The sequence below is a fragment of the Lithobates pipiens genome, unplaced genomic scaffold (assembly GCF_037356315.1).
Source record: "Lithobates pipiens isolate NorthernLeopardFrog02 unplaced genomic scaffold, aLitPip1_a1.2 Scaffold_18, whole genome shotgun sequence".
NCBI classification, from domain to species: domain Eukaryota; kingdom Metazoa; phylum Chordata; class Amphibia; order Anura; family Ranidae; genus Lithobates; species Lithobates pipiens.
The window spans coordinates 389085590-389100708 of NW_027507758.1; positions in this window are offsets into that span (position 1 = coordinate 389085590).

Consider the following 15119-nt stretch of genomic DNA (forward strand, 5'->3'; position numbering starts at 1 on the left):
ACAGTACCAGGTCGCCTCTCTGCTGTGGATACATGCAGGTGTACATTGGAAAGATTTTCACCAATTCCATCAACATCGCAATTATTTCTAGACATGCCACATCTAAACACAGAACTCTAGGGACTTTGCCCTTTACCAATGACGTGGAGGGGCTCATTTGCTAAGGTTTGAGAGGCCGAGACACTCAAAAGAGACTTCCACCTCAGAGGCAACTGACAAACCTTGCAGCTCCCCATGAGCACTGCAGATCGCATGTGTCACACTTATCCTCTCATTGTCAGCAATACTGAGCCCTTCTTCTTCTTCTTCTATAAGTCCTTATACATTATGCCACCTTCCTGACGCTCAACATTACTCATCTCTTAAGCTTTGGACAAAACTTCTGCTATGTATGCGCTCTTTTCCGATCCTTCCGCCTGGAGGGGGTTAAGTTCGCAACAGCCAATGCACCAGTGTCTACTGGCTTTGCAGCCTCTCCATTTGTCACAGCAGCAATAGTGTCCAACTTACTATTGCCTTCAGAAATTTCTTTTAATAAAGCCAACAGACTTGTTGCCCATCTGTCCCAGTCTACTTTCTCTGGGCTCCCATCAGAGGTACTAGGCAGTACTGCTCCAGCTGCCGAAGGAGACACAGGACAGAATGGCCCCACATCAGGCACATTGCACATATCACTTTTGTTTAAACTAACCTGTGGCAAAACATTTTTTAAACACAGCAGGCTGCAATATCATAACTTCACCACCTTGCTAGGGTGGCCCTTCATTAAACCCATGAAGACTTTTGCTGTCAGCAGTGACAGACTGCAGTAACCCATTATCACCACAAGTAATTTCTGTAATTTTAGTTTTACCATTTGACACATTATCAGCACGGTAAAGTACCCTCTTATCCATCAGAGTTGCACCACAGTTGTCCCAGGTAACCTCTGCCTCCAACAAGAGCTCCCTTGAGGTTTCTAGGGACACCTCTGCAGCCTTATATACTGTTGCTAAGGGGGATAGCATATCCTGCATAGCGATCACCCCTATCTCATTAAGCATCACATTATCAGCATTAGTTAACTCAATACCAGTATGAACACATTCCTTAGTACATTTCACATCATCACATTCAATTTTAGCACTTGCCTCCCCACTGGACAGGGCACTGCAGTGAGGCAAGTCCTTTTCAGCACCAACAGTGCATCTCCCCTCTGGGATCACTTCCACTTTAGTGTGAGCAATCCCACAGGCAGTTTTTCCCATGACTTCAACAGCAACAGTCTTACCATGTTCATTTGAGTATGTTGACTTTCTTGTACTGCACTTCTACTGGCTGACTCCCTCTGGTGGCCACAGGATAAAACTACAGCAGGCATAACAGGAATTTCCTCTCTGTTGCCAGGGGTGACTGCAAACATTTTAATACAGGAATCCGGGCTTGCAGGCGAAGAGTTAAGCCCAGAAACAATATCAGCAGCATTTTTCCACAAACTGGGACAAGAAAAGATCCCATGCCCTGGTTGACCCCATTCCAGGCATGATACATGGTGACTTTCTCCTGTTGCTAAGGGAGATGACGCTCTCCCAACATGTAGAATCTCACTGGCATCTCTATGAAGCAGTGTCGATTTAAACTTGCCACAATCCTCTATAGGCAAAATCTTTATCTTGCGCTCCTCCAACCAGACATCATAGGGGTTGCTATGGGCAACTGCTGGACTTATTCCCACTTCACAGGGAATAGTCCCATAACCAGTCTCTCTCACATTTGTAACTGCAACAGTCTTATCATTCCATTTGGTAGGTGTTGAAAGCTTCAATTGAGGGCGTTGGCTCATCTTTGCTGTGCTCTCACAAGCTAATGCCCCCACATGGACACAGGTCAACATTGCATCCTTCTTGGATTTTCCAACATCTCCTGTGGGCCAAACAGATTTCCTGTTGCCAGGGGTAACAGCAGACCCACACACATGGTCATACAGGGGTTGACAAATTTGTTTGGAATCTAGGAGCCAGCTAAAAAAGTTAGGAGCCAGGTCCGTGACGGTGATCTTGACCTGTCCCTGGCCTGACATGGAGACGAGTGAGGGGAAGATAGCCCCCAGCCCCCCACCTGTCTCCAAGTCATTGCCCATAGCTCTTAGAGGGACATTTTTTTTTTTTTTTTTTAAATTACAATTTTTTTTTAAATTGCATTTTAGTGTAAATATGAGATGTGAGGTCTCTCTGACCCCAGATCTCATATACAAGAGGACCTGTCATGCTTTTTTCTATTACAAGGGATTTTTACATTCCTTGTAATAGGAATAAAAGTGACACAATTTTTTTTTTTTTTTTTTTTAAAGAACAGTGAAAAAAATAAAAAGTTAAAATACTAATAAAAAAATATTTTAAACGCGCCCTGTCCCGCCAAGCTTGCGTGCAGAAGCGAACGCATATATGAAAGTGGTGTTCAAACCACACATGTGAGGTATCGCTGCGATCGGTAGAGTGAGAGCAATAATTCTAGCCCCAGACCTCCTCTGTAACTTAAAAAGTGCAACCTGTAGAATTTTTTAAACGACGCATATGGAGATTTTAAAGGGTAAAAGTTTGTCGCCATTCCATGAGCGAGCGCAATTTTGAAGCATGACATGTTGGGTATCGATTTACTCGACGTAACATTATCTTTCACAATATAAAAAAAAATTGGGCTAACTTTACTGTTGTCTTATTTTTTTTTTAATTAAATAAATTTTCCCCAAAAAAGTGCACTTGTAAGTCCGCTGTGCAAATACGGTGTGACAGACAGTATTGCAACAACCACCATTTTATTCTCTAGGGCGTTAGAATAATATATATATATATATATATATATATATATATATATAATTTTTAGGGGTTCGGAGTAAAGGGAAGGAAGATAGGCTGGCAGGCAGGGGAATTAGCATTGCATCCATTAGCATTGTTGGTTGTAATTCCAACGGCCACCACAAGAGGGCGCCAGATTCCAGAAGGAACCATAGGATCGTAGAAGGCCTCAAAGCCGGGGGCTCAATTACCGGCCACCGGCGGCGCGGCCCGATCGCGCCGGGGGGGTCCGGACACAGCATACCCCAGCTGTGCTGCCCCAGGTCGCTAATTCTAGTCGCAAATGCGACCTGGCGCCCAGGTTTTGTCGAGCCCTGTGGTCATAACCCTTGCAGGATGCTGGATACTGTGCCTTCTTCTCTAGGCTGACCACTTCACACAAGCAGCCATAACTTAAAACCACTGGTTTCTTGGGCTCTCCATCACCCCCTGCAGGCTGAACAAAATTTCCTTCATGGTTGCCAGGGGTAAAAACAGACACTTTTCCACAAACCTCTTGACTCAGAATTTGAGCCACATCTCTGTTGTAGCTCTTCCTTTCTGCAAACAGACTTTCTCCATTTGCTATGGGAGACCACATTCTCCCCTCTGATCTTTTCCAGTGCTCTCTAGATTGGATTGCTCCTAGGAAATTGTCGTAGTCATCTCGGTTATGATACATCCCGCGGTACACCTTTTGGTACTCCTCCATCAGAAAAGGTTGCATCAACTCAACCCAGTGACTTTTGGGCCATTCTCTGTCGGAAGCAATCATCGCAAAATCATCCAAAAAGTTTTCAACATGTTCAGAAGGCAGCATAGGCCGTATGAAGTCAGCTGTACGAATTTCTGCTTTGTTGCCATGGACAACCGCACCCATCTGCTCACTCTTTGCACTAAGTGATGGCTTGCTTTCCTTTTTCCTTTGCTCCAGTGCGGCCAAGTGCATCTTGCACCAGTCTGGGGCTTGTTCTGTCAGTAACAATCCCTCCAGCCACAAGGTTCTGTCTCTCATCTCAGCAAACATTGCTTCCTTTTTACATTTTGACCGCCCCATCTCTGCAGTCAGTCACACAACTCTTTTTAACACAGTTCCTTTTAACACCAGAAAATTTTGCGTAGCACACTTTCACTTGCAGACTTAACTGGTTCACATTAACTGCTCCTCACAGCATCGCTGTAAAACACAGTTTCTTGCTACTCACTGTTTTTGGTATGCGAAGATCTGGAACTCTTCCAAATCTGCCCGAAGCAATATCTCCACCATATGTAAGATTGGGGTTATCAGACTCAAACGCTAGGTGCGTTTTCCAGTGAGTACGCCAGTACAAAACTGTATTTAAGGGCCTGGTAGCCCACTTTTATTTTAAAGCACAGAAATGTTCACAAAGACATCAGTACCCGCGCAGGGGGTTCCACCATTGCTGTATCTTACACACTCAATACTTTAGTCTCCTGGCTTACATTCTTCCCATACGGCTGATTCAGGCCTTTAGCCTAGGCCTCAGGTCTGCTCCTCAGACCCAAAAGAGTTTCCTAGAGTTAAGCTTTCTCCTAGCTCACTCCTGATCAGCGTCTTGCTGCTCTGTCACCAAGTATGTCTGCCGTCTGCCGTCTGCCGTCTGCCTCCTGCAGCCATGCAGCCATGCAGCCATGCAGCCTCTGACTCCTCTCAGAGGAATGGGAGTCCACCTGGCTCCCATGCACAGACTTCTTGTCTGTTGGGTGGAACACTGAGCCATAGCCAGGTCAAAACTAAATAGCCCAGCACACAGCTGTGCAATCAGCGTGCCTATCTCTCCAAAATCTGGCGTAAACCAGCAATCCTCCAGGGAGCACAGGGTCCTACCGCCACAGCACATATACTCAATCCACTGGGACCATATGACATAGAACTTTCACAAAGCGTTTATGAGAAAGTATGTGTGTTTTTCATAGGAGATACCTTTATCCATTAAGAAAGAGTGGGTGGAAAGTTTGAGGTCCATTTAAGTGCAATAACAAGCTTCAAATAAGACTTAAGAAACAGTAATCAGTAGCAGTAAATTGTGGTCCATTGAAGATAAATCAACATAGCCTAACAAGCTTGTGAGGGGTTCAACCGGAATGGTAATCCACAATAAGCCATTTCGCCTAAGTGCAGTAATTTCAGCTTGGGACATTGATACAAAAGATGGACCGGGGATTCTGAGGGATTTCCACGTCTGACACAGCACAACGCATCTGATAGCATACAAAAATTCAGGGGTCCTGTATACTCTATGTGGAATGAATATCTGTACGAATCTATGAGAGGGAGAAAGAGAGACCTGTTGGCGAGACAGCAAGCAGTGTTGCCAACCGTCTGTAACTTTATGGACAGTTTGTCAAAAACACCCTGACTTCTCCAGTCTGTAATTATCTGTTCATGTGCAGAATGGAAACATTTGTTTTGTTGCATTTTGGATAGATTCAATATGTTACTTGTTTTATTTTGTTATTCATTTTTGGAATTTGTTTTGTTTATTTTCATTTTTGTTTAATTTAGCCATTTTTTAGTAAATTTTAAATTTTTGACTGATCCAAATTCTGGGTGAAGGATAGCTGGTTGTTAATAAATGGGTCGGCAGCAGAATATAAACACGCATGAGTTTGGGGTACACTGTACCTTTTATCATACACATTTTATACACTATAAGTCTTTTATAAAAAACAAAACAAAACAATGCCCTCCTAAGTAAAACCAGCATCAATCACGATGTATGTCTTTGCCGACCCGAAAAAGAAGGTCTGTACACGTTGCTTTCCTCCCAGCGTCTGACATATTGGTTCCCACCCGCAGACAATAAAGAAAGGGGCATGGTCATCCGATGATAGGTAACCTCTTCCCTTTGGTTATGCCACTGGATATACCGGTACTTCGGGGGGGACATGTTTTTTTTTTAATTAAAGGACTTGTCAAAATCTGTATTTCTGGTTTTATTTATTTTTGACAAATTTATTTGGTGAATGAGTAGTGGTACAGTGTACCCCATGTTTATTCGCATGGAGGGATGAGTTCTGGGGGGCCCCATGTTAAAGGGGGCTTCCAGATTCCAATAAGCCCCCTTGTCCGCAGACCCCCACAACCACTGGGCCAGGGTTGTGGGGAAGAGTCCCTTGTCCCCATCAACATGGGATCAGGGTGCCCTGGGGGAGGAGCCCCTCTGCCCCAAAGCACTGCCCCATGTTGAGGGCATGTGCCCTGGTATGGATTTTGAGGGGTAAAAATGATTGGACTCATGAGCTATGGCATGTTATTGCCATCATCCCGAAAATGGTACATATAATTAAATAACACCTCAAATTTATTGGGATTTTTAAGGCAATATAGAAAAAAGAATATATGCTAAAATATATATGAAAAAATATATAAATTTTTATTACAACTATCAAACAATATTACAAAACCACAATGATCCATAAAATAACAGTGTTGTGCTAACATATGTATATGGCATAGAATATTACTACATGCGTAGACTCTATCCAGCAAAACAGGCAGCTCTTTTCCTACGCGTTTCGAAAAATGTGTATTAATAATTTCTTCTTCAGGGAAGCCACTGTCTGTAAGCACACAACAAGCAATGAATATTACAAAAAAATACATATATACAAATGACATGATACATTAAAACCCAATACTTGAATACTCACATGCTAATTTTTGTACCAAAAGTAGGCACTCTCTCCTCCTTTAGCAACCGTTCCAAAAACGGAAAGACAAGCCAAGGGAGGAGGGGATTAAACCACAAACGTGGAGATGGTAAGGATGGTATGGATCTGTTGCAGTGTCACCGCATTCAAAGCCCTGGAGTCAAAATTAACTCAACAAAAGATGGGAATACAAGGTTCCTTTACACAAATGTCCAATGGCCCATCAAATAGGAAGATATTATGTTGTATAAACCTCAATCTTGTCTAGAAGACCTACAACAAAAAGAACCAAGAAACATTTTAGTCTACTCCCTAGCCTTACACTTATCATAAGACAGGAAATGTAGCTTACCGCCATATCGAGGTTCAACGTTTCCTAGTTTTATACGAATATCACCGAATCTGGAACATCCAAAGGACATAGGAGAAATTCCCACCTGCTTAGAGCTTCTGGTGTTTGCCTTAAATAGCCCTTGTTGAGTGGATTGGCGCCAAAAAGTTCCTCCAATCAACACAGAGGCTCCTCCCATCTATCTAGCCGCTTAATTCTAATAGGTGGTTCTCCGAAGAGCTCCTCCTCTTGTCAGCAGCAACTTTTGTTTCATTGGAGATCACCCAGGTGATTACTCCAGGTATATAAATTCTTATTGGTCAAATAGCGGCGTTTTTGCCGTTATTTGCATCACTTCCGGTATGACCACTTCCGCCGGAACCGGAAGTGACACCATTTTCCCCCGGAACCGGACATGACGTCATTTTCCGGAACCGGCAGTGACACTCTTTTGTACTTCCTGGAGATAACATCTTACTGGGCAATGACTGTAAGCAATGACTACAAATAATTACAAGAATACAAGGGAGGAAACAAACACTACACAATGAATCACTAAATCTATTGCAATCCATTCAACAGGGCTTATCCCAATAGACTCAAGTTGATGGGCATGTGGAAATTACTCCACAAAAGTGACCATAACTTCACAGATAAACACCAATTAAATTTGTCACCTGCACTGTGTCACTGAGGCTAAAACTAAAACCACTGGGGGGGGGGGCGCATGCGTGGCGCGGTGAGGAGAGGACGCATGGAGTGAGAGCTCCGTGAGCCGGTGAGATAAAGATCACTCCCCTGGGGGATTTCAGCCCGCAAACCCGATCCTTTTCTGCCCATACCCCTAGGGGACTCAGAGGTGCATGCCGACACACAAAGCCCGCCGTGGGAAAGCTACACAGAAGTCCCTAACAACTTACCTCCTCCGAACGAGAGAGCAGAGCGGGATGTCGCAAAATGGCGCCCAGCCGCCGCACGCTCAGACAGCTACTCCAGGCCCGAGTCCCCCTCCGGCGTGCCCAACGACTACTAGTGAGTATGCAGTGCACCTCACCAAGGCAGAGCTGGATGCTAGCCTCTCTGCTATGTACGAGAAACTTGCCAATAAGTTCCAGGTGGAACTTCACAAGTCCACTAACACGCTGACACAGGAACTGGCAGCGCTGGGGGGGAGAACAGACTTATTGGAGGCTAAGCATGACGAACTACAACTAGCATATTCTGACTTGTGGAGGGATTATGACTCCATCACAGACACAGTCACTCAATTACAATCTAATCTCGAAGATTTGGATAACAGAAATAGGCGCAATAATCTCAGGGTGAGAGGGGCCCCGGAGCAGACCACAGATTTGCTCCCAGCCATTAAGAGACTGTTTATGTCCCTTTTACCGGACTCCCAAGAAAGCGCATTTGCCTGTGACAGGATACACAGAGCGTTGCGGCCTAAACCCCCTGATGACAAGCCACCCAGAGACATTGTGCTGTGTCTTAAGGACTTTCTTACTAAAGAAGAAATTCTGCGAGCATCCCACAATACCCCTAATATACAGCTTGATGGCGTAAGAGTCCAAATCTACCCGGACCTATCCCCAGCAACCCTGGAAAAACGAAGGAACCTAAAGGAAGTTACCTCCGCTCTACAAGCGGCGAGAATCAGGTACCGCTGGGGATTCCCCTTTAAGTTGCAAGTTCCTCACAATGGGACAACCTACACGGTCCCGACGCTACAAAATGGAAAATAATTGCTTATTAAGCTCGGTCTTTTGGCACCCGAACACCCTCCGAGACTTCGATCCACCCCTCGCCCCTCGCCAATCTGGGCTACCCCATCTCCTCAGAGGGATCGCAGGGGTCATCGTCAGGAGCTCCGTGATCTGCAACTGTGATCAACTGGGAGGATCTACACGAGTGACAAGCTTCCTATACCCTAGTTCTTAGCGGACTTTCCTATTATACGGTCAAGGTTCCTTCTTTCCCCTTTTTTTTTTAAATTATTTTTTCATATAGTTCTACATTGTTGGCAACATCTGTGCTTTGACCAATCTCACTGCACCCGCTTAAGTGACCCCCTGCTCTACATTATCCACGACTGGTCACTCCAGTCTTTACCATTTCCAGGGCTCAGGTTCCAGATTCTGGGCCCTGGGTTCTGGGACTGCACTGGTCATTAGTGTTACAGTGCCTAATATATAGAGCATTGGACTTTAGAGTCCGTTTGACTTATGACTGTTTGTTTTTCTATCGGGGGAACCAGCATGTTGGGTTTTGGTTCCGGTATACCCCCGAAGCCATATTATTTCATTTCCGTTTTTTTTTTCATTATTCTTTGGTTTACCTATCTGTTCACTTTGTTACCTACCACAAGTGTATGTTTGGTCTTATTTTTCTTGGGCGCCCTGCCACTCTGGTATGTTTTGCTCTGTATGCCGGACAAGCCATGTATCATTTGTGTGCAGTATGGAGTTCATACTTAGTTCTGTGAGTGAGACCCTATGTGCTCCTTCTCCGCTTGAGAGCCTGCCTCTGACGCGACCCAGTACCTACTTGTATAGCTGCTCTACCCACATGCTAACGTTTGACATCATAGTATTATGGGGCTTAGAGTAGTGTCACATAATGTGGAAGGTTTTAACACCCCTCACAAGCGCAGGAAAGCATTTAAACAGTATAGACAGGTGTGGGGGGGGGGATATCCTGTTTTTCCAAGAAACTCATTTTTCAGAATCGAACCACCCACAATATTTTGACCGCCATTATAGGCAGCATTATTTTACCACGTTTAGCTCCAAATCCAGAGGGGTTGCTATTTTCATAAGAAACTCGGTGCTATTTGATGTTAGGCACATGTATAAAGATCCCTCTAGTAGGTTTCTCATCCTACAGGGGTTACTAAATGGCAAGGAGATCACATTGGCTAATGTATATGCACCGAATGCCTCACAAGCTTCTTTTTTTGCCTCTTTCTTTCAGATCCTGGACAGGTACCTTTCTCCCCACTTATTGCTTGGTGGTGATTTCAACCTGGTGGCGCATTGCAAACTGGACAGAAGCCGAGTTGTGAGTACAGGTAACGCCTTTCCAAAGTCCCTTGTCTGCTTGCTCAGTTCCCATCAACTGCTTGACACATGGCGAGCCCATAATGTGGGTGCCAGAGACTATACGTTTTACTCCCACCCTCATGACAGCTATTCCAGACTGGACTATATTTTTAGTACCCCAGTTTTATTAGCGAACTCAACAACAGCCAATATTCTCCCATGTTCCTGGTCTGACCATCAGATGGGGACGTTCACAGTTTCACACATCGGTATCTCACCGGTTAATGCCTCTTGGCGTCTTAATGATTCTCTTCTTTCTGACCCAGTCAAGGAGATCGCCGATCACATTGACGACTACTTTAAATTAAATGCCACCGATGACATCTCCCCCACCACACTGTGGGCCGCCCACAAAGTGGTTATCCGGGGTCATTTGATTTCACTAGCAGCGACACGGAAAAGACAGAGACTGCAGGATATCTCCAGACTGTCTGATGAACTAGCGAAACTATATCATGCTCATGGCCAAACACACTCCCCAGACACGTATGCATTGATTTTGATGAAACAAGCGGAACTTGACACACTTCTTTCTGAGCGGACGGAGAAGGCGCTGAGATGGTCAAAGGCCAAATTTCTATTGCACAGCAACTCGGCTTCTGCGATGTTCGCCAGAAAGTTGAACTCTACTATGCGACCACCGCGCGCCTATAAGCTCAGAAATGACAAGGGAGAAACGGTTACCCATCCCACAGAAGTTTTAGGGCTGTTTTCCAAATTTTATCGGGATTTGTTGGCGGCCCCAGATTCCCTGCCTGGTCCTTCCGCAAAAGATTGGCTTGATAGCCTTCCCCTCCCCTCGCTGACAGTGGAGCAAACTAAGTCATTGAATGCCCCTTGCAGCCCGGAGGAACTTCAGGCAATAGTTGCCTCGCTGAAGTCCTCCAGAGCCCCAGGGCCGGATGGATTCACTTTCACGTATTATAAAAAATTCTCATCCCAACTAATTCCCAATTTAGTAAAAATGTTTAACTTTGTGTTAAAAGGCCACACTTTCCCTGAAGACATGCTACTTGCGAACATGTCTCTGATACCCAAACCGAATAAGGATCACTCCCTCCCTCAAAATTATAGACCGATTTCGGTAATTAATAATGATTTGAAATTATTCGGCCGCCTACTTGCAAATAGACTTTCCATTATTATCCCCACTCTGATATCCCCCGACCAAACTGGCTTTATCCCCTCTCGTCAAATTACAGATAATATTCGCTTAACCTCCAATATTATTCAAGACGCCAATTTATTCTCCAAAAAAGTTCTAATGTTAAGCCTAGATATACATAAGGCTTTTGATAGCGTAACCTGGCCCTATTTAGAATCCGTCCTGTCCAAATTTGGGTTTGGGGGGGCTTTTGTGCATGGCTTCAGGGCTCTATACCATCACCCCCGCACCCGTATTAAACTCCCGGGGTGTTCTTCGGAATATTTCCCGCTGGGTAGGGGGACCAGGCAGGGATGCCCTCTTTCTCCCTTGCTTTTCGCCCTGGCGGTGGAGCCGTTGGCCAGGGCGATCTGTCTGAACCCTGATATTAAGGGATATGCTAAGGGGGAACAGGTCTTTACCTTAAGTATGTACGCTGACGATGTACTGTTATTTTTATCTGACCCGGTTGTCTCACTGCCAAACCTGATCCCACTGTTGAACTCCTTCCATGGCTTGTCTGGCCTTGGGGTTAACCTCGCTAAGTGTGCTGCCCTTCCAATCAATATTCCTGAACATACTCTAACGGGTATCCAATCGAGCTTTGGATTCACGCTATGCAGGGACACATTACCCTACCTAGGCATTAAGCTGGCTGCGTCCCTCCCAAAACTATATTTTGTAAATTACCCCAAAGTCTTTGCATACGTTAAGCAATTATTGCATTCGTGGGATAGATATCATATTTCATTTATGGGTAGAATACAGGCTATCAAAATGTCTATTCTCCCGAAGCTTTTGTTTTACTTTAGAGCTTTGCCATTATATGTCTCTCGAAATACGATTGATGGTATCCAGAAAGAGATTAATCAGTTCGTCTCACGGAACAAAAAACCTAGATTGCACAAAACGCTTCTTTTCAGGCCGGCGGACCTTGGAGGTCTGGGGCTCCCACATCTGTGGTTGTACTATGTCTCGGCTAGGTTGGTGCAGATGGCTCAGTGGCATTATCCCCCGGTTACAGTTCCATGGATTCAATTTGAGAGAACCTCAGTGAGTCCATACTACCTCCCGGGTCTTTTATGGATTGAGGGGATCCGCCCCAAACAATTAGCCACATTAAATGGGGTAGTGGCACAATCCCTTCAACTTTGGTCTCTATATAAAAAAGATATGCCCTGAGTCCACCCTGCCCCGGCCTAGCCTCATTCCTTGGTGACCCCAGATTCCCAACAGCGTTTTCATCACCCGAGAGCTTTGAGGGCTGGTCTCAAAGGAACCTAACTACCCTAGAGGCGTTCTCCCGGGAACCCCCTTTTAGCTCCTTTGCGCACTTGTAAGAACAGTTTGGTCTACCTAGGGGGGATTTTTATAAATATTTACAGGTCCGTCATTTTTACGCCTCTCATTACCATGTGAAGGGGCTACCCACACTTAATGTATTTGAAAGAGTTTGCAGGTCCTCCTCTAGAGATAAGGGTACCATCTCTTTGTTATACCAATCTCTCAATGAAGTGAAGCTCCCTGCTAAGTCTCAAGCCATGCTGGGCTGGGAAAAGGAAATTGGTTTTGAGCTAACCCCAGAGGAGTGGGTAGATATGATTACTAATATGCGAAAATGCACGAAATCTTTGGCAGTCAGAGAAACAGCTTTGAAATTACACACAAGATGGTGTTACACCCCCTCAAGGTTACACAAGTTTAGCCCTCTGGTCCCAGGGAGTTGCTTCCGTGGATGTCCGGAGGCTGGCACCTTTCTCCATATATTTTGGGGCTGTGGAGTGCTCCAGCCCATATGGCAGCAGGTAGTTGATAAATTGTTCCAATCCACTGGAGTTAGGATAGATATCACATGCCAGATGGGCCTCTTATATGCAGACATCCCGGGACTGACCCCTCCAGCCCAGAAATTAGCCCATACACTTGTCAGTGCGGTTCACTGGACCATAGCTTTGCATTGGAGATCACCAGCGGTCCCTTGGGAGCAAGTTCTGCGACGCATGGAATCGGTCAAACTTATGGAACGCTTACATCACACTTTGATGGATTCCATGCCTATCTTTGATAACAAGTGGGCCTCATGGTCGTCTCTTTAATTAGTAGGCCTTCTGGCCTTAGATGGTAGTTTGGCACCCAGCCCAATGGCAGTATTGATGAATACAACTGGTAGCACTCACTTGTGGTTGTGTTTTTGTCTTTTTTAGTTTTTTTCCATTTCCTGCTTTCCTTTCCTTTTATTTTCTTTTCTTTCAAATATTTTTATTATCAGTTTACAGACAGAGTACACAGTACGTTGCAAACAGGATTTGGGTATAACAGAGTATATAAAACATTGGAACATATAGCTTGCGACTTGTACACAATATTGCAGTTACAGACAAGCAGAAGGATATGCCGCATAGAACTACTAGGAGAGTAATTGCTTAAGCATACAGTCAAAAAGTAAGACAATCCGGTAATATCGGAGTCAAAGAGTTAAGCTACTCTCAACCTCAAGAAAAGTAGTAGGTAAAAGGGTATTGGTACTGCGTGGGAAAAATTTTTCAAATAAAAGGAAGAGGGAAGAAAGAAAGAACAGCTAGAGCACAACAGAAATAAAAGCAGTAAGGTAAGAAAGAAAGAAAGGAGAGGGGAGATGAAGAATAAGAGAAAAGGAAAGAAGAAAAGTTGGTCGATCGGCCGCACAGACCCAGGCCTTCACAGGCTGGAAACAATCACAAATTAGTGAGTAACTTAGGGCTCAAGTAAATAGGGGTCAAAATCTGGGGGTAAAAAGTGTTGTATCCAAGGTTGCCAAACTTTGTAGAATTGGGGCATACGGTCCAGGTGCTTCGCCTCTAGTTTGGAGTGAATCATGGCCCGTGTAACCCTATTCTTCATTTCTGCCACCGGAAGCGTGGGGGTTTTCCAGGCCCTGGCTATAGTCTGTTTAGCTGCTGTGGTTAGTTGTAGAAACAGGGCCAATTGATTACGAGTATAGTTATGGGGTGTAAAGTTGAGTAAGGCCAACGATGGGTCCGGTGTAATAGAGTTTCCCGTAAGGGTCGATGCTATCTGGAAGGCTGTTATCCAAAAACGTTGCGCGACTGGACAGGACCACCAGATATGAATATATGTGCCTGCAGTGTTACAGCCCCTGAAGCATGTAGCGGGATATCCCGGAACAAACTTGGATATCCTGGCTGGGACCAAGTACCAGCGCATGAGAACTTTAAAATTGGCTTCAGAGGCGATAACATTCTGCGTTGCTTTACTGGTGTTGGTCCAAATCGTGGTCCATGTGTCTACATCGAGGTCTAGATTGAGGTCTGTAGACCAACCGCTGGTATAGGATGGGAGAGGTGTAGGGGGGGAGGAGAAATGGGTGTACAGTTGGGAGATAATGCCTGAAGCGTGAGGGTCCGTTTCGCATATTTGTTCATAAAAAGAGATACAATCATGCGGGCTAGTAGGTTTAGGTATCGAATTGAGGAAATGGGCAATTTGTAGGTAACGGAAACATTCGCCGTTAGGAATATGAAATTGGGCTTGGAGCATAGGGAAAGGCTTGACACGCCCATTGTTTGTTAGGGTGCAGATTCGATCAAGCCCTGCCCCAGACCAAGCCGCAAATAAGCCAGGCTCAGAAAAGGCTGGGTCAAACGATGGGTGGCCGATGATGGAAAGTAAAGGTAAATGTCGAGATTTAAGCCGGAAAGACTTGTGGGTCTCATCCCAGATTCTGAGGGAATGAAGAGTGACCGGGTTACTGAGTCTGTTTCTCTGCGTGGGGGAGAGCCACAGGAGATTGGATATATTTATCGGGGAAGTGTCTATAGCTTCGAGGCTGACCCATATCGGTACCTCCGTTTTAGCATGGTACAGGGTGAGTTGTGCAAGCTGGGCTGCGCAGTAATAATATCGAAAGTTTGGTACTCCTAGTCCCCCTAATGATTTGTGGCGGTACATGGTGGATTTAGAGACTCTGGGTCTAATAGCTCCCCAAATGTATTTGAATACTTTACCTTGAACCAGGCGGTGGTAATATAGTGGGACTCGAATCGGGAGGACTCGGT